Below are 21,944 nucleotides of genomic sequence, written 5' to 3'. Positions count from 1 at the left end.
CACGGTTAAGCCAAACACATCAAAATAAAAATTAATACTAAAAAAGGGGAGAGGGAAGAGATCAGGTATGTGGAGATCCCCTTGATATTTCAATGCACATTGTTAGAATCAAAGTTCATACTTGACACTGGAAAACCCACAACTACCTGTCTCTCTGAACACCTATGATGAGCAAGATGGAGTTGGGACACCTGTTCTGCTTCAATCATTTACTGTCTCTCTGTTCTCTCCTTCTTCTCCCCCCAATTCCTCATCTCCAATGTCTCTGCCTTTCTCCTCTTGCTCCCTCTCCCCTGCCCTTTCCCAGGAACTCACACTCTACAGCATTTAGGACAAGCCAGAGCTCCCATGTTCTGCACATGAGCCTGTGTCAGAGGACGTGTGACCCCGGTCAGAACCAGTCACCAGATCAATATGACCCTTTATGGGCGACTTCTCTGCCTGCTCTGCAATTTACATCTCCCCTCTCCCCCCCCCCCCCGCACACAGGGTGGGGTACAGCTCTGACAGAGGCCTAACAGGAGAAATTTCAGCCAAAAGACAAAATTGTGTGAAATGTTGAGAAATGAAGAGCCTCCCAAATCCCCAGAACTCTAGTGTCACCCCCATGGCACCAGCACAGGGAACCCAGTGAGATGGGGTTACAGAATACAAGGGGGGAGGCAGCAGGGAGAGAGTTGACAGGGAATCTCTCTTTTTCCTTCTCTCTTCACTTTCTGTTCTTCTCTTTCCTTCCAGGAATTGTAGTCACAGCAGGGAGGGGTTTGTCTCCGTGTCTGTCACGGAGGTGGTGGAAGTGATGGATTCTGTGACTTCCTGCAACCTCCGTGACTTCTGCAGTGGGCACAGTGGCTGACTCCAGGGCCACTCAATCAACTGGCTCCAGGGGCCGCCCAAGCAGCGGCCAATGCGGCTGGCCTGGGGACCACTTGTCCAGTGGTCCCGAGGGCAGCAGGAGCAGCCACAGCCTGGTGGCCTCTGGCAGCACTTCTGGGGTGGCCAGAGCAGCAGCTGGCCCCCTGGGGCTCCCCCCTGCCCTAGCAGCAGCTGGAGTGGCAGCGACTCTTAGGGCTTCTCCCCTGGTAGCTGGTGCTCATTATCCATCAAATAAATCAAAACACTTCCCCCTGCAAGTGGATTTAGCCCGGGACCCTCAGAGTCAGCAGCTGTTACGCCCCCACTGAGCTCTCTGGTCAGGTGTCCTAGTGCCGGGAGCCTCCGATGTAGATCTTAAAATAGCGTTTTTGCACCAGGGGCGGATGAAATTTTGGACCAGACATTGTAGCTCCACTGTTATTTTACTGAATTGCTTCAAAACAGCAAGTGTAGAAAGTCTCCTAAGTGCCAGGCTCTCTGCCATGGAAACAGCTGCCCCTGCTCTCCAGGAGTCTGTGCATTGCACCCAGCAACGTACAAACCTGCTCCGCACTGAAGGGGGGTCAGACAGTGAGGGTAACGCAAATCTTCAGACTATTAACCCAGGTCCCTTTCTTTAACCCAGGATGTGCCAGTCACCTGTTAGCCATGGCGTTATCTTCATCTTCAAATACCTCTCAGGACATTTAACAGAGGGAGTGAACCCCCCCAAATGGCTCCCTGTTGAGGCGTTGTACCGTACCTGCCCCTGGAGACTGTCTGGTTTTATACTTTTAGAGCTTTTTCTCTTCAAACCGCTTATTCCAATCTCTGGGCCAACCTCTGCATTTCAGAGTTTAGAATTTATTCTCATCACCGTCCTATGGCACTTTCCATGTGACTGAGACAAAGCAAGTGGGGGAAGCTCCGTGGCTAATGAAAACCAACGCTCTGGGTGAGGCCTGAACTCACACCCACAGCTGTATTTCCCCCTGCATGAGCCACTATAGGTGCTTCTTAGACAGACTTGGGCTGTAGGTGGTTATATGTGTCTGTGGTTCACCACTTTGGCTGCTCTGTGAAAAGCTGATGGTTCAAACAGAAGCTGGTGGGTTTTTGTTTTGTTTTAAGCAATTAGAGTCTAGTACATTTTAACAGGCAGAAAATGTCCTATTCTGGTCTAGCCCCATTTGACTCCTTCTGTCCATCTTCTTCCTTCGCCCTCAGTGTCTTTCCTTCCCCATTGGGGACATACAGAGATGAACCCCAGTCAGTCTGTGTCACAGAGAGTCTGTATCTCCTAAGGAATGTGGGTGAAGGATTCCAGCTGAATTAACGCCGCTCACCTGGGTTAGAAACATGTGTTTCTTTCGAGCAGATAGTGGGAAATGGGACATTAATTCAGACCCAGGAGGCAAGGCAGAGGCTTCATGACCTTGATCTCCATGAAGGGAGAGAGGATCCCCAGGAAGGAACAGAGCTTCCTTTAGATTCAAGCTGGGTCTCCTGGAAGTTGGAAAAGACCCTTGGTCACTGAGGATCTCATGGGATCGTGCTGCTCCAGAGGCTCGAGAGTCCTGGGTGCAGGGAGGGTGTCACTGCACAGTCTGAAATGGAAGGGAGGACCCTGGAAGGGACAGGGAGGAACAGAAAATGGAGAGGAATGAAACAGAATAAACGCCTCTTCTCTCTCCCATCCCCAACCCAGCAAGAACTGTTATCAGTGGGGAAACTCCCCACCATGAATGGCAGAGACCACAGAGACATTTGCCTCATGCTGAGAAGTAAGGTGACCAGACACCAAGTGTGAAAAATCAGAGACTTTCACCAGATGCCTTGGTGGTATAGTGGTGAGCATAGCTGCCTTCCAAGCAGTTGACCTGGGTTCGATTCCCAGCTGATGTGATGATTCCTCTACTGGGAATTGGTTTAATTTCAGTCATGTTGTATCAGTTTATCAATGGAATGAGAGAATTAGTGTCCCAAGTCCCAACAGGTCATTAAACACCCAGTGGAGGAAGAAAGGGGTGGGACTATATAATGAGCAGTTGGAGTCATCCTGGTATTACAATGCTTGGTTTATTTATTTTTTTTTAAATTTCCTTTACTTCCCTCTCCCTTTTAGACTCAGAGCCTTTAAGGTCAGAAGGGACCAGTGTGATCATCTAGTCCGACCTGCTGCACCTTGCAGGCCAAAAGACCCCACCCACCCACTCCTGTAATAGACCCTGGAGGGGAGGCAGCTCTGTGCACTGCCCCTACCCCAGGCAGCACATGGAGGCCCTCTGCTCCCCTCCCCAATGCATGTGCAGAGATGTGCCAGCAGCACTAAGGTGGCTCCCTGCCCACATTGCCTCCATCCCTCCGTGCCGCTCCCAGAAGTGGCTGGCATGTCCCAGCATCCCCTGGGGTGGGGGGAGTGTCTCCACGTGCTGCCCCTGCCCCGAACACCAACTCTGCAGCTCCCATTGGCCAGGAACTGTAGCCAATGGGAGCTCTGGGGGCAGCACCTGCAGAGAGCAGCACATGGAGATCCCCTGGCCCCACTCATCTAGGAGCTGCTGCCAGAGGGTTGTGTGTACCAGTCACATTGGGAGCTGCACCACCCCTCCTGCACCCCACCCCCACCCCCAGCGCAGACCCCACACCCAAATTTCCTCCCAGTGCTTTGCTTGTCTTCCTTTCACCAGAACCATCCTTCTTCTCCTGGGCTGCAAATAGCCACCCCTGGGAAGCCAAGAGGCAGGCACAGGATTCTGCAAGGTAAGTGTCCCACAGCGCCGTGATGGACGGTGCGATGAAGGTAAGTCTTCCCGAGGTACGATGGAATGTAATGCAGCGAACCACTGGCCAGGCGGTCGGGACGAAGGGCATTCACTGGAGGTACAAGCTTGTGAGTGACTCCTGTGCACAGGGCCCCTTCCCCTTTTAAGGACCTGCTCCTCATGGCCTGCGACTGGAGATGACTTGGCTGCATCTGGTGGGTCACACTCCACCTTGGGCAGTGTCCATGCTCTGGGTGTGTGATCACTGCCTAATGAGAGTCCCAGACACCTTGTCTATCTAGCAGCTCTTCTGATCTTCCAGCTGTTCAACCAGCCCCTTCATCCCACAAGCATTCCAGGAGGGAGCGGGACGGGGAGGGGGAAAGCCACTTCACAGGCATTCAGAGAGGAAGAGGAGACAAAAATGGGAATGGGGAAAGTATAACAGACCTATTGAGCATAGAAATCACTGCTGCTCCTACAACAGCAGGGACAGGCCACTAGGAGCTGGGAAAAATTAAGCCCTCATGTTTCTGCCTGGTTTTGAACCAGGGACCTTTTGCATATTAGGCAAACATGATAACCACTACACTACAGAAACTCTATTGCAGGGCTCTGCCCCTCTCTTCATAAGAACAGAACAATGGCCAGACTGGGTCAGACCAAAGGTCCATCCAACCTCATATCCTATCTGCCAACAGTGGCCAATGCCAGGTGCCCCAGAGGGAGTGAACCTAACAGGTAATGATCAAGTGATCTCTCTCCTGCCATCCATCTCCACCCTCTGACAAACAGAGGCTAGGGACACCATTCCTTACCCAGGCTGCCTAATAGCCATTAATGGACTTAACCTCCATTAATTTATCTGCAAAAATAGTGAGGAGTACTTGTGGCACCTTAGAGACTAACAAACTTATTTGAGCATAAGCTTTCGTGGGCTAAAATCCACTTCATCAGATGCATACAGTGGAAAATACAGCAGGAAGATATATATATATACAGAGAACATGAAAAAATGGGTGTTGCCATCCACACTATAATGAGAGTGAGCAGTTAAGGTGAGCTATTATCAGCAGGAGAAAAAAACTTGTAGTGATAATCAGGATGGCCCATTTCCAACAGTTGACAAGAAGGTGTGAGTAACAGTAGGGGGACAAATAAACATGGGGAAATAGTTTTACTTTGTGTAATGACCCACTCACTCCCAGTCTTTATTCAAGCCTAATTTAATGGTGTCCAGTTTGCAAATTAATTCCAATTCAGCATCTCTCGTGGGAGTCTGTTGTTGAAGGTTTTTTGTTGTAATATTGCGACGTTTAGGTCTGTAATCGAGTGACCAGGGAGATTGAAGTGTTCTCTGGCTGTGTTTGAATGTTATAATTCTTGATGTCTGATTTGTGTCCATTTATTCTTTTATGTACAGACTCTGGTTTGGCCAATGTACATGGCAGAGAGGCATTGCTGGCACATGATGGCACATATCACATTGGTAGATGTGCAGGTGAATGAGCCCCTGATGGCATGGCTGATGTGATTAGATCCTATGATGGTGTCCCCTGAATAGATATGTGGACAGAGTTGGCAATGGGCTTTGTTGCAAGGATAGGTTCCTGGGTTAGTGTTTTTGTTGTGTGGTTGCTGGTAAATATTTGCTTCAGGTTGGGTGGCTGTCAGTAAGCAAGGACTGACCTGGCTCCCAAGATCAGTGAGAGTGAGGGATTGTCCTTCAGCATGGGTTGTAGATCCTTGATGATGCACTGGAGAGGTTTTAGTTGGGGGCTGAAGGTGATGGCTAGTGGGGTTCTGTTACTTCCTTTGTTGGGCCTGTCCTGTAGTAGGTGACTTCTGGGTACTCTTCTGGCTCTGTCAATCTGCTTCTTCACTTCAGCAGGTGGGTACTGTAGTTGTAAGAACGCTTGATAGAGATCTTGTAGGTGTTTGTCTCTGTCTGAGGGGTTAGAGCAAATGCGGTTGTATCTTAGAGCTTGGCTGTAGACAATGGATTGTGTGATGTGGTCTGGGTGAAAGCTGGAGACATGTAGGTAAGTATAGCGTTCAGTATTTTTCCGGTATAGGGTGGTGTTTATGTGACCATCGCTTATTAGCACAGTAGTGTCCAGGAAGTGGATCCCTTGTGTGGACTCGTCCAGGCAGAGGTTGTAGGTGGGATGGAAATTGTTGAAATCATGGTGGAATTCCTCAAGGGTTTTCTTTTCCATGGGACCAGATGATGAAGATGTCATCAGTGTAGCACAAGTAGAGTAGGGGCATTAGGGGACGAGAGCTGAGGAAGCGTTGTTCTAAGTCAGCCATAAAAACGTTGGCACACCGTGGGGCCATGTGAGTACCCATAGCAGTGCCGCTGACTTGAAGGTAAACATTGTCCCCAAATGTGAAATAGTTATGGGTGAGGACAAAGTCACAAAGTTCAGCCTCCAGGTTTGCTGTGACATTATCGGGGATACTGTTCCTGACGGCTTGTAGTCCATCTTTGTGTGGAATGATGATGGAGCATCTACATAGCCAGACAATCCTGCTGTCAGGGTGCCAATGTATGAGATGATGGGGCGTCCAGGATTTCCAGGTTTATGGATCTTGGGTAGCAGATACAATAACCCTGGTTGGGGTTCTAGACTGTCTTGTTGCCAAGGGACAGAGAAACTCAGCCAGCCGCAGGGGGTGCAGAACACCGTCCTAGTGTGGGGGTGACAGCGCCTCCAAGATCCTGACACCCCTATTGGTTCCACTGCTGGTTGTTTTCCTTTTCCGGTGGGACTTTGGGCAAGTTGCTCCCCCCTCTAGGGCTCCGTCCCCAGCAGGCAAATGGGGATACCGTACCTTCCCACTATTGGAAAGTGCTGGGAGAATCCCCCAGCCAAAGCTGCTCTGACAGAGCTAAGCAGCATCTGACCATTCAAGGTCGGAGTGCGCTGCCCAGGAGGAGGAGTGTGTGGCTCTGGGGTTTCACTTCAGCCCAGTCTAGAAAGAGGGGCCCAGCCATGGGGTTTGGCTCAAGAAGACCAAGTCTCCAATTTGTTACGGGTGTTTTGAATTCCAATCCTGAGCTCCAAAGTGCTTGGTGTCATTTGCACATTTTAGAAGCATGCTCTCCACTTCATTTTCCAAATCATTCATGAAACTATTGAATAGTACCGGACCCCGGACTGATCCCTGCCGGACCCACTAGCTGCCCCCTCTCCGTTGGGCAGCCAAACCTGGAGAGGGGCCCTTGGAGTCTGGGCTTTCAACCAGCTCTGCACCCACATGACAGTGATTGCATCTAGACCGCATTTCCCTCGTTTGCTTGTGAGAATGTCCTGCGGGACTGTGTCAAAAGTCTTAGTAACCCCAAGATAGATCCCATTTACTGTTTACCCACCACCACTAGGCCCGGAACCCTGCCAAAGAAGGAAAGAGGATGGGTTTGGGATGATTTGTTCTTGACAAATCCATGCTCACTTGTCCTAAGAATCAAATTATCCTGTAGGTGCTGCTGACAAACTGAGTGTTTAAGAATGTATTCCAGTATCTCTCCAGCTATGGAAGTCAGGCTAGGTAGTCTGCAAATCCAAGGGGTCTCTTTGTTCCCCTTTGAAAGATAGGTCCTGTCTTGTTCATGGATGGGAAGATGTTCTTTTTCAGGGATCTCAGACGAGAACTGGGGCACAACACCTGGTTTGTTAAGGCCACAAAAATGGAGGCAGGAACTTCTTCTCTCCTGCTGGCAAAGAACCCCAGGTACCGAAAAGACAGAGACTCACATCCCTGAATGGGCTTTAGAAAAAGCAGTGGTTAAAAAGTTTGGCCCCGACCATTTCTTATTTCCGCAGACTAGACATTTTAGCAAACTTTAGAATTCCTTGGGGCTAAACACCGTGAAACTCCCCTTTCTCCTTCATAGAGGGCTTTAACACCCCTTATCTCACTCAGGCTCACGACTGCCCAGAGCTCGAGAACTGTTCCTGTTCCCACTGGACAGATGGGGAGGAGCCTGAGGTCCAGAGAAGGGAAATGACCTACCCAAGGGCCTACACCGCAAGGCAGTGGCAGAGCCAGAAAGAGAAGCCACCAGTTCCGACTCCTGACAGACAAAAAAACTCCAGAGGCAGGTATAGATCCCAGGAATCGAGATGGTGGGGAAATTTCATTCAAACCGTTTCTGTCAGAAAATCCCATTCAGACTAAACCAGTTTGTTTCTCGAAATCATAACAAGTGGGATGAAAGTTCTTTGCAAAAAGATTTTGTTGCAAAACAAAAGCATCTCCTGTTTGTCACAGTGTGTTAGATTGTCTCGTCACACACAAAGAGGAGACACTTAGATCTCAAAAATTAGATAAAATGCTTCAATCTGAGCTAAGTCGTTGCTGCTCTTAACAATTTAAAAATAAAAAAATACAAATAAAATAGACTGTTTCAGCTATTCTATTATGTCATAATCTGCTCTGAGTAAACGTGATAGGACACCTCATATTATGCACTACTCCTAGTGACACTCTCCAATGGATCCCCATCCTCCACCTACCGTGAGGTAGGTAGAAGAGGATCATTATTATCCCTCCTTGAAAGAGGGAGAAGCTAAGGCTGAGAAAGGAGAATTGACTTGTTTGAGGTCACACAGCCAGTCAGTGGCAGAGTTGGGAACAGGACCCAAGAGCCCTGATTTTCAAACTAACCATCGGATCTTGAATTTCAGACATTGAATGACCTGAATAAAGTGCTCTGATGAGCTCCAGAGCAACAGCAGTGCACAGGAATTATCCAGCAAGTATTTGAGGAGAACTGCAATGTTAGAAGACTAACAAATTTATTTTAGCATGAGCTTTCGTGAGCTGCAGCTCACTTCTTCGGATGCATCTCACGAAAGCTCATGCTAAAATAAATTTGTTAGTCTTTAAGGTGCCACAAGTACTCCTGTTCTTTTTGCGGATACAGACTAACACGGCTGCTACTCTGAAACCTGCAATGTTAGAGAGAATCATGAACTGCTCAGAGACCATTAATGTAGAGAAGCAGCAAAATTCGTCAAACATAGAACTGGTTCTGACTTATTTCCTTGGTCTTGAAAGAGAACAACAAGGACCTGAGTCTCCTCCCTGTCAATAACCCCTGCTCAGCCAATCAGGGTAGAGACTGAGGACGGGAGGCTGAGGGTTCTCACCAGAGAGCCCAAAGGATGGCCCAGGTCACTGGTGGGGATCAAATAAAATTCAGAATAAAATTCGGCCTCCTTAAGCTCGTGTTTTCCATGCCTAGAATTCAACTCTCACCAGATGGATCAGACTGAACAGGTTTCAAACCTCCAGGAGGCTCTTACCTTCTAAACAGGGACGTCTGTTTTCTAGTAAAATCACTACAAGGGAAGGAGAAAACTCAAAAGAGGTTCCTCCTAGCGCTCACGTCTGTGAACCCGAATACTCTCTCAGTCCTCAGAGAGAGACCTGGAGAAGGAGACTTGCTGAAGCAAAGCCACAGGGGTCTCTGAGGTTTCCCTGGCCCCTCGCCCCTGTCCTGCCTGGCTGATGTCAGCATCTCTCTGTGAGGTCACCACCTCCCCACCACCTTTGACCAATAGGCTGAGGTCCTGCAAAAGGCCTTTGTGATGTCACTGCCGCACCCCTCCCTTGCTGTGCCAATGTCCTGCCCCTGCCCAGGCCCTTTGGAGGTTTGAGCTACTCCAGGTGGATCACCCCACTAAAGGAGCGTTCGTTCTAGGCAGAACTGACACCAACTTGTCTGGCTGGGGTGTTCCCTGGAGGCAGAGCACAAGTTTGAAATACGGGCAGCATAGAGCCTATAATCATAACGTCAACTACAAAAATGATACACATCTAGAGATAGCATCATTATAATCAGCCAATCAGAACCTCTCCATAGACCCCTTACACGACAACCTTTCTACAATATTGGCTGCAAATATAGAACCGTGGTCGCAGCAGTGATCTATACAGTTACAGATTATGTCAATAACATTACAAGAGGTGACACGGCATCAGTGAGACTGATACTGGAATACTGCCTCCAGTTTTGGTGTCCTCATGTGAAAAAGATGTTATGAAATTGGAGCTGGGGCAGCAAAGAGCCACCAAATGTTCTGAGGGCCGGAGAAAAATGCCTTATAGTGAGCTATTGAACGAGCTCAACCTGTTTAGCTGATCAAAAGAAGATTGAAAGGTGACTTCACTGAAGTGTTGAAGTGCCTTAATGGAGAGAAAAGATTGGGTATTAAAGGGCTCTTTAATTGAGCAGAAAAAGGCCTAACAAGACCCAATGGCTGGAAGATGAAAAGAGACAAATTCATATTACAACTAAGGCACAAATATTCAACAACGAGGATGATTCACCACAGGAACAAGCTACCAAGGAAAGTGGTGGATTCGCCATCTCCTGATGTCATTTCCTGAAGACTAGATGCCTTTCTGGAATGTGTTTGCCCCAAAAGTAGCTCTTGTGTCCTACAGGAGGCCTGTGATACGCAGGGGGTCAGATTAGATGCTCTAATGGTCTCTTCTGGCCATAAAGTCGACTAATTTCTGAAAAACCGAATGTAGCATTGGGAGCAGCGTCTGATGTTTTCCTGTCTAACCGGTTTGCTGCCTAGACCGAACGCTCCTTGAGTGGGGTGATCCCCAGGGAGTAGCTCAAACCTCCAAAGTGCCTGGCCAGGGGCAGGACATTGTACAGCAAGGGAGGGGTGTGGCAGTGACATCACAAAGGCCTTTTGCAGGACCTCAGCCTATTGGTCAAAGGTGGTGGGGAGGTGGTGACCTCACAGAGAGATGCTGACATCAGCCAGGCAGGACAGGGGCAAGGGGCCAGGGAAACCTCAGAGACCCCTGTGGCTTTGCTGCAGCAAGTCTCCTTCTCCAGGTCTCTCTCTGAGGACTGAGAGAGTATTCGGGATCACGGACTTGACGCCAGGAGGAACCTTTTTCGAGTTTTCTCCTTCCCTTCTAGTGATTTTACTAGAAAACAGCCGTCCCTGTTTAGAAGGTAAGAGCCTCCTGGAGGTTGGAAACCTGTTCAGTCTGATCCATCTGGTGAGAGTTGAATTCTAGGCATGGAAAACACGAGCTTAAGGAGGCAAAATGTTATTCTGCACCTGGGATTTTGTCCCTTAGAATCACTGGGGTCATTGGGGTTTGTCCTTTTTGTTTCCCCTTTTCCTCCCTCCCTTCTCTTCGTCTCTTGCTTCTTTTGTCCTTTTTCCTGTTCACCTCCCAACACCAGGAGGAGTGTGTGTGTGTGTGTGTGTGTGTGTGTGTGTTGCGGGGGAGTGCTCTGCAGCTCCCACTGTGGGAGGTCCACACAAAAATGTGGGGCTGAAATAGTGCTCGGGCAGTGATCCCATCAGTGACCTGGGCCATCCTTTGGGCTCTCTGGTGAGAACCCTCAGCCTCCCTTCCTCAGTCTCTACCCTGATTGGCTGAGCAGGGGGTTATTGACAGGGAGGAGACTCAGGTCCTTGTTGGTCTCTTTTAAGACCAAGGAAATAAGTCAGAACCAGTTCTGTGTTTGATTAATTTTGCTGCTTCTCTGCATTAATTATCTCTGAGCAGCTCATGATTCTCTCTAACATTGCAGTTCTCCTCAAATACTTGCTGAATAATTCCTGTGCACTGTTGGTCTGGAGTTCATCTGAGAGCACTTTATTCAGGTCATTCAATGTCTGAAATTCAAGATCCGATGGATAGTTTGAAAATCAGGGCTCTTGGGTCCTATTCCCAACTCTGCCACTGACTGGCTGTGTGACCTCAGACAAGTCAATTCTCCTTTCTCAGCCTTAGCTTCTCCCTCTTCAAGTAGGGATAATAATGATCCGCTCCTACCTACCTCATGGTGGGTGGTGGCAGGGCTGGCTCTAGTTTTTGCCACCCAAAGGAAAAAAAATTAGTGCTCCCACCCACACCCTCCTGCTGCCCAACCCTGGGCTCCCCATTGGAACCCTCTGCTGTCCCGCTCTGGGCCTCCCCACCCACAGCCCCTGCTGCCCCAGTCCTGGGCTCTCCCCACACACACCCCTGCCACCCTAGTCCTGGGCTCTGCCCCCCTGTTCTGCACCCTCCTGCCATGGGCTCTCCCCACACACCCCACGTTGCCCCAGCTCTGTGCTCCCCCTCCCCACCAGTGCTCGCCCACCCACACACCCTCTGCTGCCCCAGCCTGGGCTCCCCCTCCCCCTCCCCCACCTGTACCCTATGGGGGGCGTAATTTTATATTTTTGCCTTGGGTGTAAAAATAGCTAGTTACGTCTCTGGGACCCCATATTGCGCTAGGTGCTGTACAATCCCTGGCCAACACTGGGACACTCAGGGGGTTCCCCTCAATTTCCCTGAGCCTCTGCTGCCCAACTGCTTCTGACTCCATCTGGATCACCCCCCGCAAAAAAACCACCTTTCCAAACAGTCCTTCTTTCCCTGCCCCCTGATTCTGCTTTCACACCCTGGGCCCATCTCCTCTCTTCGTCCCTCCCCCACCCCCAGGTGAGCAGAGATGGAGGCAACTTCAGCCACTGGAGCCAGCCCCAGCGAGCGCTGCAGCCCGTCCGGGGGGTGTTTGCAGACACAGGAAGGGAGCAGCTGGGAGCCGGGGGTGCTGGGAAGTAGGAGGCAGGAGAACAAAGCCCAGAGACCCAACATGGGGCAGCTCCTGGGGGCGTGGCACAGGCGCAGGCCGGGGGTGGGGCAGTTCCTGGGGGCGGGGCTCTGGCACAGCCCGGGGGGGGGGCAGCTCCTGGGGGGGGGGCTCTGGCACCGCCGGGGGGGGGGGCAGCTCCTGGGGGCGGGGCTCTGGCACAGCCCGGGGGCGGGGCAGCTCCTGGGGGCGGGGCTCTGGCACAGCCCGGGGGCGGGGCAGCTCCTGGGGGCGGAGCTCTGGCACAGCCCGGGGCGGGGCAGCTCCTGGGGCGGGGCTCTGGCACAGCCCGGGGCAGGGCAGCTCCTGGGGCGGGGCTCTGGCACAGCCCGGGGCGGGGCAGCTCCTGGGGCGGGGCTCTGGCACAGCCCGGGGGCGGGGCAGGTCCTGGGGCGGGGCTCTGGCACAGCCCGGGGCAGGGCAGCTCCTGGGGCGGGGCTCTGGCACAGCCCGGGGCAGGGCAGCTCCTGGGGCGGGGCTCTGGCACAGCCCAGGGCGGGGCAGCTCCTGGGGCGGGGCTCTGGCACAGCCCGGGGGCGGGGCTCTGGCACATTGTGACGCAGGAGCCCGGGCTCAGCAGCTGCTCCCTGGTGGCCACGTGCTGCCAGCAGCGCTGGAGCCGCCCAGGCGGAGCGGAGCCGCTGTTCTCAGCTGCAGCAGGAGCTGCCCCGGCCCCGCTGGGCTCCAGGTGGGGACAGAGCCTGGGCCCGGGGCCCCCTGGGTGCGGCTGGCGGAGGGAGGGGAGAGGCCGGAGCTGCAGGCGGGGAAGGGCGGGGGCAGGCGGGGTTGATCGGTCTCTGGGCACCAGGGGAGCCCCGGGGCAGAGTGTGTGTGAGTGTCCCGGGCCCAGGCGTGCAGGGGGAGCCCTGGCATCCCAATGCCCTGAGCCCGGCTGGGAGGCTGCTCCCCCCCTCCCGTGGGGGCCCGGGGGGGGGGAGGCTGCGGCGGCTGCAGGCGGGTGCTCGGCCCCCCGGGAATGACCCGCTGTCGGCAGCTTGTGGCGTCTCCTCCGCGGAGCTTTTCCCCGGGGGCGGCCTGGGCGCAGCTGCGATCAGCTGTTTGCTGGGCAGGCTCCGCTCCGCTGCTCCCCGCCCCTGGGGCTGGTGAGCCCCCAACCAGCCCCAGGGGTCGGTGGGGGGGGCGGGGCCAGCAGCAGCAGAGCCCCCCCCCCGCTCCCCTGGGGCTGCCCCACCCCGCTCGGGCTGGGGGCTCTGCCAGGGCCCCCGCGTGAATCGCTGCTCCCTGCCCGCCAGGCTCGGCTCTGGCCACAGCAGCGGCCGGAGCCCAGCTGGGCTGGGGCTGGGGGAGGTTGGGGGGAGGAGAAACTCCAGGTACGGGCGGGGAGGGGAGAGGAGCCGAGCTGGGGCGGGGTGGAGGAGAAGCCCCGGGCCTGCAGGAGCTGCAGTGGGGAGGGGAGAGGAGCCACCCTGGGGCAGGCAGGCGAACCCCGGGCCCTGGCAGAAGATGTGGGGCTGAAGCCCTGACCCCCCTCTGTGTGGCGCTGGCCTGAGCCCCTCTCGCTCCCATCCCCCCTGTGGAGCTGGCTCCCACTCTCCGGCTGTGGAGAAATTCAGCCCAAATCTCCCCATGTTGGTATCTCCATTCTCCCCCCCCCCCATCACCCAGCTATGGATGGATTTAGCCCAGGAGGCAGGGTCAGTGTTGGCCCCATTGGGCAGGTGGGATCTAGGGCACAACGAGGTGAAGTGACTTTCCCAAGGCTAAGCAGGAGTCTGTGGCAGAGCAGAGACTCAAACCCAGAACACCTGAGCCTGAGTCCTGTGCCTTAACCACTAGGCAACCTTCCCCGAAGGAGAGGGAACCTCCTCCGCCACTTTGAGTGTGTGGGTGGGAGCAGCCACTAGACAGAGCTGCCAGGAGGTGGGAGGGGTTGGATAGTTGGGGGCCTCTGGAGGCGGTTAGGACAAGGAGCGGGGGGGTTGGATGGGTTGAGGGTTCGGGGGGTGCCTGTTTGGGGGTGCCTGTTTGGGGGTGGAGCGGGGTCAGGGCAGGCAGGGAGCAGAGGGAGCTGGATGGGTCGGGAGTTCTGGGGGTCCTGTCAGGGGCGGTGTTACCAGATTTGCCCATTACTTGGGGTACGCTCATTTATTCGGGTTACTTTTCTGGGGAGGGGATTCTGTAATTCTGTCAATGTGCTGCTTGTGTCACGTGTGTGTTCATATGGAGCTGTACTCCTCCCTTCTGCACGTCCCCTCTCAATGGCGCTGTCCTGCAGGATCTGGGTTCCCTAGGGCTGGGTTTCTCCCGCCCCAAAACCGGATGAGCACCCACCCACCCACCCACCCCTACAGTAACAGAGCAAGTCTGAGCGGACCGGGTCAATCAGCACTGCCACGCTGACCCGTATCTGCCCCTGGACTCACTGGGCTGGATGAAGCAGCACTGTCAAGCTGTTACCCATATGTGTCCCAGATTCAGCACGGCCCTGTCCCCACCTTCACATCACAATTGTACTGGCAGGAACCTCCTTGATGAGCAAACCCCACAGGATTCTGGGCGCTGCAGGGATCTGTAGCTTAGGTAAGAGGCAGCGTTGCTGCAGAGTGACTGGGGAAGCTAAAACACAAAAGAGTGAGGTTCAGCAAGAGAGAGAGAAGCAACCAGCTGAACCATGCAGGTTATGTATTGAATACTGGTGATCACTGCACAAGGAGCCTAAACCAACCTAACATCCACTATTAAAGGTTAATACCTATAGTAGAAAGGAAAACAGAGAGAAAGTGGGGGTGTCTCTCCCACTCCATGAGGCTTGAACTGGTCAGGGTTCCCAGGTGATGCTGGTAGCTGAGGGTCCTGAGGGCTGGAGACAGGCAGAGCCCCCAGCACGATCAGTCAGGAGAAGATGGAGTCCAGTGGAACTGATGCCTAGTTTGGCTCTAAGCATCAGCACCCTGACTGGAGGGTGAGTGGGGATTTTTGTAGAGAAAATACAATGGTTCAAGGGAGAACAATGCATTTGTTTATAGGTAAGGCTGATGACTCAAGGGTTTTCTGTAGACTAGACAATAGGAGCTGATCACTCTTGGCTATGGGTGGTGGTTTCTTCCAGGGAGCTCACAATGCAACTAGGCAGCTTCACTATTTGGACATCAATTAAGGATCCATTGCTACAATTGGTCTGATAATTGCTGAGCTGGGTGTGGGCAGGTGTAGGTTCATTAGCATCTGGAGCAGAGATTCCCACAATGCAGTGCTTCCCTGCTTTTTCTGGTCCCAGAATTCAGTGTGGTTCTCTGCTCTCCATTCTGTATGTAAATTAAGATGGCTTCCTGTCCCATCTTTCATGCAGATGAGGCATGGGGAGTTGTCTCCGCTCTCTCCATTCTGTATGCTAATGGAGATGTCTTAATCTTGTCACCCTTGTCAGGAGGGGTCTAGGTGTGTCTCCCAATGCCCTTCACTGCTCTCTGCAAGTGTTTTTCTCTGATGGGTTTTGGTTTAAGCAGAGGGTGGGGGGTGTCTTTCATGAGTCAGGCTGGATACTGCACCCTGCTTCCCCAAGAACACAGATGTGTCTGGGATCAGCGGGGAGCGGTTGGATGGGGCGTGGGAGTCCCTGGGGTCTGTCTGGGGCGGGGTGGATAAGGGTCAGGGGACAGGTAGGGGTTGGGTCCTAGGGAGGCAGTTGCAGTGGGGGTCCCAGGAGGGGGCAGTCAGGGGACAAGGAGCAGGGGTTGGGTGTTCTGAGGGCAGCCGGGGGCAGGAAGTGGGAGGCAGTGGATGGGGTGGGGCTAGGGCGGGGCTCCTGGGTGCGCACCCTAATGAAATGTGCTGCACACGCCTATGGTCACGGGGTGAGCTACTTGCATCCTTTTCCTGTTTGTGCCATTTCTTTCTGTCTCAAAACCTGAGAACAATTTTCTCTAGTTCTTCCCTTCTCTCCCCTCCCCACATGTGGCTAGAAATCCAAGGAGATTCCCTCGTTTTCCCTAAAATTACTGACTCTCTAGTCGCTTATTTTCCCTATTTTCTCTGTAATTCTTAAATTCTCCTCAGCTTTGGGATGTGAACCCAGCCCGTTTATCGGCAGCAATTTGTCCTTGGGTAGGTGGACTTTGCTGTCCTGTGTCACTCCCCCAGCGTGGGTGGTGGTTAGTAGGTGCTCGGTGGGGGAGCCAGCAGACGTGGCTGCCTCTGGGGGGGAGATGGGGGGGGGGGGGCGATAACTGCCCGCGACAGGACATGGCTGCACAGGAGGGGAAGGGAGGAGCCCGTGTCCCTATGGAGCCTGTCCAGCCCCTTTGGTTCTGCTCCTTTCCAGCATTTTCTTCAGAGACTTTATTACTGGGGAGGCTGAAAAATCTCCCTGTGGGCTTAGCCCGGCAGGAGGGACCAGGTCTCCCCTGCAATAAAGAGAGGGAGCATGTTCCCAGCGTGGCAGAACCTAGGCTGTGTCTCTGCAGGGAAAGATCCTGGGGGAATCGTGATGTGACATGAACTAAAGCCTGTTCTGAAACCTCCATAGTTGCCCTTCTCGCCCTGCCAGGCTGCAGGATGTCGTCCATGTTTCGCTCCAGCTCATCCCATCCTCCCATGGGACAGGGAAGGGAAATGGCTGCAGTGGAGCCAGCTCAGGTAGGGATTATTGGGGCGGGGGGGGGGGGGTTCTGGTGGGTTCCTGCTGAAGGGACAGCAAATACACAGGAGGTGGGAGGCTTGGGCAGTCTGGCTTGGAGGTTGGAGTAGCCAAAACATTCACGGGTGGAGAATGGGAGGAGGCCAGGGTGTAGCAAACCTGTTGGGACTTGTTTAATATGCGGCTTCCATTCTAGGAACAGACCCAAGTAGCTCTTGTGTCATACAGGGGGCCTGTGATATGCAGGGGGTCAGATTAGATGCTCTAATGGTCTCTTCTGGCCATAAAGTTGACTAATTTCTGGCAAACTGAGTGTAGCATTGGGAGCAGCGTGTGATGTTTCCCTGTCTAGCCGGCTTGCTGCCTAGAACGAACGCTCCTGGGTGGGGTGATCCTCAGGAGTAGCTCAAACCTCCAAAGTGCCTGGCCAGGGGCAGGACATTGGCACAGCAAGGGAGGGGTGTGGCAGTGACATCACAAAGGCCTTTTGCAGGACCTCAGCCTATTGGTCAAAGGCGGTGGGGAGGTGGTGACCTCACAGAGAGATGCTGACATCAGCCAGGCAGGACAGGGGCGAGGGGCCAGGGAAACCTCAGAGACCCCTGTGGCTTTGCTTCAGCATGTCTCCTTCTCCAGGTCTCTCTTTGAGGACTGAGGGAGTATTCGGGTTCACGGACGTGAACGCCAGGAGGAACCTCGTTCGAGTTTGCTCCTTCCCTTGTAGTGATTTTACTAGAAAACAGCCGTCCCTGTTTAGAAAGTAAGAGCCTCCTGGAGGTTTGAAACCTGTTCAGTCTGATCCATCTGGTGTCAGTTGAATTCTAGGCATGGAAAACACGAGCTTAAGGAGGCAGAATTTTTTTACGCACCTGGGATTTTGTCCCTTAGAATCACTGGGGACATTAGGGTTTGTCCTTTTTGTTTCACCTTTTCCTCCATCCATCCCTTCCTCCTTCTTGTTCGTCTCTTGTTTCTTTTGTTCTTTCTCCTGTTCCCCTCCCAACTGCCATCTCTGTGTGTATGTGTGTGCGTGTTGCGGGGGAGTGCTCTGCAGCTCCCACTGTGGGAGGTCCACCCAAAAATGTGGGGCTGAAATAGTGCCCGGGCAGTGATCCCCACCAGTGACCTGGGCCATCCTTTGGGCTCTCTGGTGAGAACCCTCAGCCTCCCGTCCTCAGTCTCTACCCTGATTGGCTGAGCAGGGGGGTATTGACAGGGAGGAGACTCAGGTCCTTGTTGTTCTCTTTTAAGACCAAGGAAATAAGTCAGAACCAGTTCTGTGTTTGATGAATTTTGCTGCTTCTCTACATTAATTGTCTCTGAGCAGCTCATGATTCTCTCAAATGTTGCAGTTCTCCTCAAATACTTGCTGAATAATTCCTGTGCACTGTTGTTGGTCTGGAGCTCATCTGTGAGCAGTTTATTCAGGTCATTCAGTGTATGAAATTCAAGATCCGATGGTTAGTTTGAAAATCAGGACTCTTGGCTCCTATTCCCAACTCTGCCACTGACAGGCTGTGTGACCTAAGACAAGTCAATTCTCCTTTCTCAGTCTTAGCTTCTCCCTCTTTCAAGTAGAGATAATAATGATCCGCTCCTGCCTACCTCACAGTGAGTGGAGGCAGGGCCAACTCTAGGTTTTTGCCACCCCAAGGAAAAAAATTTGGCTGCCCCCACCCCAGTCCTGGCCTCCCCACAACCCTTGCTGCCCGAGCCTGGGCTCTGCCCCCACACACCCCTGCTGCCCCAGCTCTGGGCCTCCCCACCCGCACCCCTGCCGCCCCAGCTCTGGGCCTCCCCACCCGCACCCCTGCTGCCCCAGCTCTGGGCTCTCCTCCACACACACCCCCTGCCGCCCCAGCTCTGGGCTCCCCCTTCCCCACCAGTGCTCCCCCACCCACACACCCTCTGCTGCCCCAGCCCTGGGCTCCCTCCCTCACCTGCACCCTCCTTCTGCCCCAGCCCTGGGTCACTGGTAACTTGCTCCCAAGGCGGGTCATTCAGCAGGAATTTTGGATGTGCACAGAACACAGACAGGACTGGTTCCCGCATGGTTACAGAACTGCAGTAAAGTGGAACAATTTTCAGCTTGTGTGATTGGAGGAGATCTGGATCCATATTATAAGACTGTCCTCCATAAATGAGGAAAAGTTGAGGTGCCTTTATTATTCTTTGTTTCTATGGGGAATTTGCCAGTGCAATATCACTGTCTTCCTTTTAAACAAAACTAGGGAAAAAAATGGCAATGGCTGTTGAAAATAGCAATTCCAGTCCTCAAAACCCCTGGGAAGCATTTCTTGCTCAATTTTATCTAGTAGGATGCCCCTGAAACAATGGGATAGAGAAACCTGCATCACTGAAAGTGCAACCATGGAGACACCACACACCAGCCTTCCCTAGCAGGGGCAGGGGGGCGAGAAGGGACGTCATCCGAGCTCCCTGCATCCAGGTCACTTTCCTCAGCCGGGCTGCGTCAGGGGAGGGCAGAGAGCAGCAGCCTCTGATGCTCCCCTCACAGCCCGGCCCAGGTGGGGAAAGTGACCAGGGCGCAGGGAGCACATAGTGTTGCTCCTCGCTCCCCACCCTCTGTGGGGCCACGGAGGAGCACTGGGGCAGGGAGGCAGTGAGCACCTTTGCACGGCCACACGGTGCCCTTTGACCCCTGGAGCCCTGGGCGGCGGCCGGGGGCCCCACCCCTCAGGCCGGCCGGGCTCCCCAGCACGAACAGCAGAGACACAGGGAGACTGGCCACCCACTGAGCAGAGGTAGCCTGGGCGGCACGTAATGGAGGCTGGGGGGGGGCTCAGCCTCCCCAAACCTTGCGTCGCCAAGGGGACAGTGGGGCCCATGACTAGGGGCCCTGGCCAAATTGGGCCCCTGGGAAAGTCTCACATGTCAGCCCCAGGGCTGGAAGAGCTCCCACTCCCTGCTACGGCCCGGGGCTGCAGCAGGGGCACAGAGCTTCTCTGGTCTCAGGCCGCAGCGGGGCCGGGGTAAAGGAGTGACAGGGTGGGGCTAGTGGGGAGGGTGGAACAGAGGTGACAGTGGGTGGGGCTGTGGGTGGAAGGGGTGGAAGGGGCGGAGCCACACTCAGAAGTGGGGGTGGATGGTTCGGTGCTGGGGCCCCACACTTGTTCTCCCTTTCCTGGGCTTTGGCATCACTAGCCCCTGCTTAGCGAGTAGGGGTCAGTGGTCCCCAAAATGTGGGCGTGACTCCTAGGGGACACAGAGGAAGATTGATGGGGGCACCTCAGGGCCTGAGCCAGCCCCCATGGAGGGCGGGGAGGGAGCCCCACTCAGCCCCACCTCTTCCCCAACCCCACCCTCAGCCTGGGCTCCTGGCTCCCAGCCCGGCCTCAACCCCCTTACCCTGTCCGCACCCCTCTCCCCAGCAAGCAACGGCCCCACTCCCAGCCCGGTTCTCGACCGCGGCTTCCGAGAGCCACAGCCATGGATACGAGGCGCAGTGTGAAATGTTTGGGGACCACTGGGTTAGGGTGACGTCCTCAACCACTTCTCTGCCGTCAATGAAAGCGATTCCTCCCCACCCACCCCTCCGTCAGGGACGGCCTAGGTACGTTCTGCTGCCCTTCACTCGTACAGGAAGGAGAATAACATTTCATTGCACTCAATCCTAAAGTGATTTGCAACCCACCACCATCCCAAACTGGTCATTTTGGGGAAGCGGCCCCATCATGCTGCATAGCTAGGCAGAGTAGGGGTGTCTGTGCAAACACGGCCTGTTCCTGAAGTCTTCCCCCAGCTCCTCACTCGATGTGAGGGGAGCTCATTTAGCCCCTGCTTCCGCTTAGTATTTAAAAACTCCTTAGTGGCCCTATCTCTGCCGGCCTTAGATTTCTCCTCCTGTCCCTATCTTAGCAGCTCAGATGAGGTGGCTGCATGGTTAAGGTGATGGACTGCTAATCCATTGTGCTCTGCATGCATGGGTTCAAATCCCATCCTCATCAGCTGCATTTAGTTTTCACTCTCCTTTATAGACAACCATCTCCCCCCTTGGTACAATGACAGATCAAACAATGTTGCTTCTTGCAAACAAAAACCTTCTCAGAATCTCAGCTGCCTCCCCCATTGCTTCAAATAAAATGTCTAAATCCCAGATTTCTAAAAATTCTCTAGTCCTGCATTTCTTAGTTTTTATCTCAAAGGGGAACAGCCTCATAATCTCCCCCAAACACCCTGGGACCTCCCCAAATAATTAAACTACCCCCAACCTGAGCAAGGCCACAACAGTGAACCAGAGCTAGAGCCTAGGCCAAGCTGTTCTGAAGGAGGCAACTCAACCATTTTCTCTCTGGTTCCCTTGGCAAAGTCTGACTGAGAAAACAGAATTCCCCAAACTGAAAATTTTCTGCTGAAAAACCACTACTACTCTGTTTGGGGGCTTTGGTTTGAATGTACTATTATTATTCTCTTCTGATTTCTGAATCAGTTTTGTCATCCAGGTGTGTTTCCAGCTGTTGAGTTGTGGGGGAGAGAGGCCAATTCATGATGTCTCTACCCCACCTGTCATAGTTTCCTCCAACTGGCTAGGAAGTACCTTTGCTAGGATGCGAGTCAAGCAGTGTCCATTGTCGCTGTGCTATCTCGGAGAAGTCTGCATTGTACACGGTTCCTGGGATAGTCCTTGGGAGTGTGGATCCCTTTAATGGGCCACCAGCGAGTCTGGCTCCTCCATTGTCACACCTGAAAGGCTGGTGGGGGGCATTTCCCAACCTCATCTCAGTTACACACACAGAGCAAATCTTCCCAGCCAATGCTACACACACAATCCAACACAATAGTAATGTTCAACAGACCAAGACTTTTGAAATGATACCTCACCAGGCAGACTTTGTACAAACCGTATCATCATCATATGAGAGTGGTGAATATGGGGCTTCCAGGGTGCTGCTTTGAGCACAGCGAGCCACCCCTGGGCTGACATTGCAGTGGAGACGGACCCTTAGAGTCCATCTCTCCTGGGATAAAGATGGCAGCAGGGCTGGCCTGGGTCATCCGACTTGGGCTCATGGTGCTAAAGCTGAGAGGCTAAAAACTGTGGTGCAGATATTCGTGTTCACGCTGAAGCCTGGGT

At 53.5% G+C, this 21,944-nt stretch overlaps 3 non-coding genes across 3 annotated transcripts; 2 read left to right on the top strand and 1 right to left on the bottom strand.

Annotated features, from left to right (window-relative positions):
- The first annotated feature begins 2,688 nt into the window (after positions 1-2,688).
- On the top strand, positions 2,689-2,760 carry TRNAG-UCC. Its single transcript has one exon. It is a non-coding gene; the product is annotated as a tRNA-Gly (tRNA).
- Positions 2,761-4,148: 1,388 nt separating this feature from the next.
- TRNAI-AAU lies at positions 4,149-4,221 on the bottom strand. Its single transcript has one exon. It is a non-coding gene; the product is annotated as a tRNA-Ile (tRNA).
- Positions 4,222-20,735: 16,514 nt separating this feature from the next.
- On the top strand, positions 20,736-20,817 carry TRNAS-GCU. Its single transcript has one exon. It is a non-coding gene; the product is annotated as a tRNA-Ser (tRNA).
- Positions 20,818-21,944: the final 1,127 nt, after the last annotated feature.

The sequence above is a fragment of the Mauremys reevesii genome, linkage group 14 (assembly GCF_016161935.1).
Source record: "Mauremys reevesii isolate NIE-2019 linkage group 14, ASM1616193v1, whole genome shotgun sequence".
Lineage (NCBI taxonomy): Eukaryota > Metazoa > Chordata > Testudines > Geoemydidae > Mauremys > Mauremys reevesii.
Note: the sequence above shows the minus strand (reverse complement) of the source record. Positions and strands in the feature narration are given on the sequence as shown.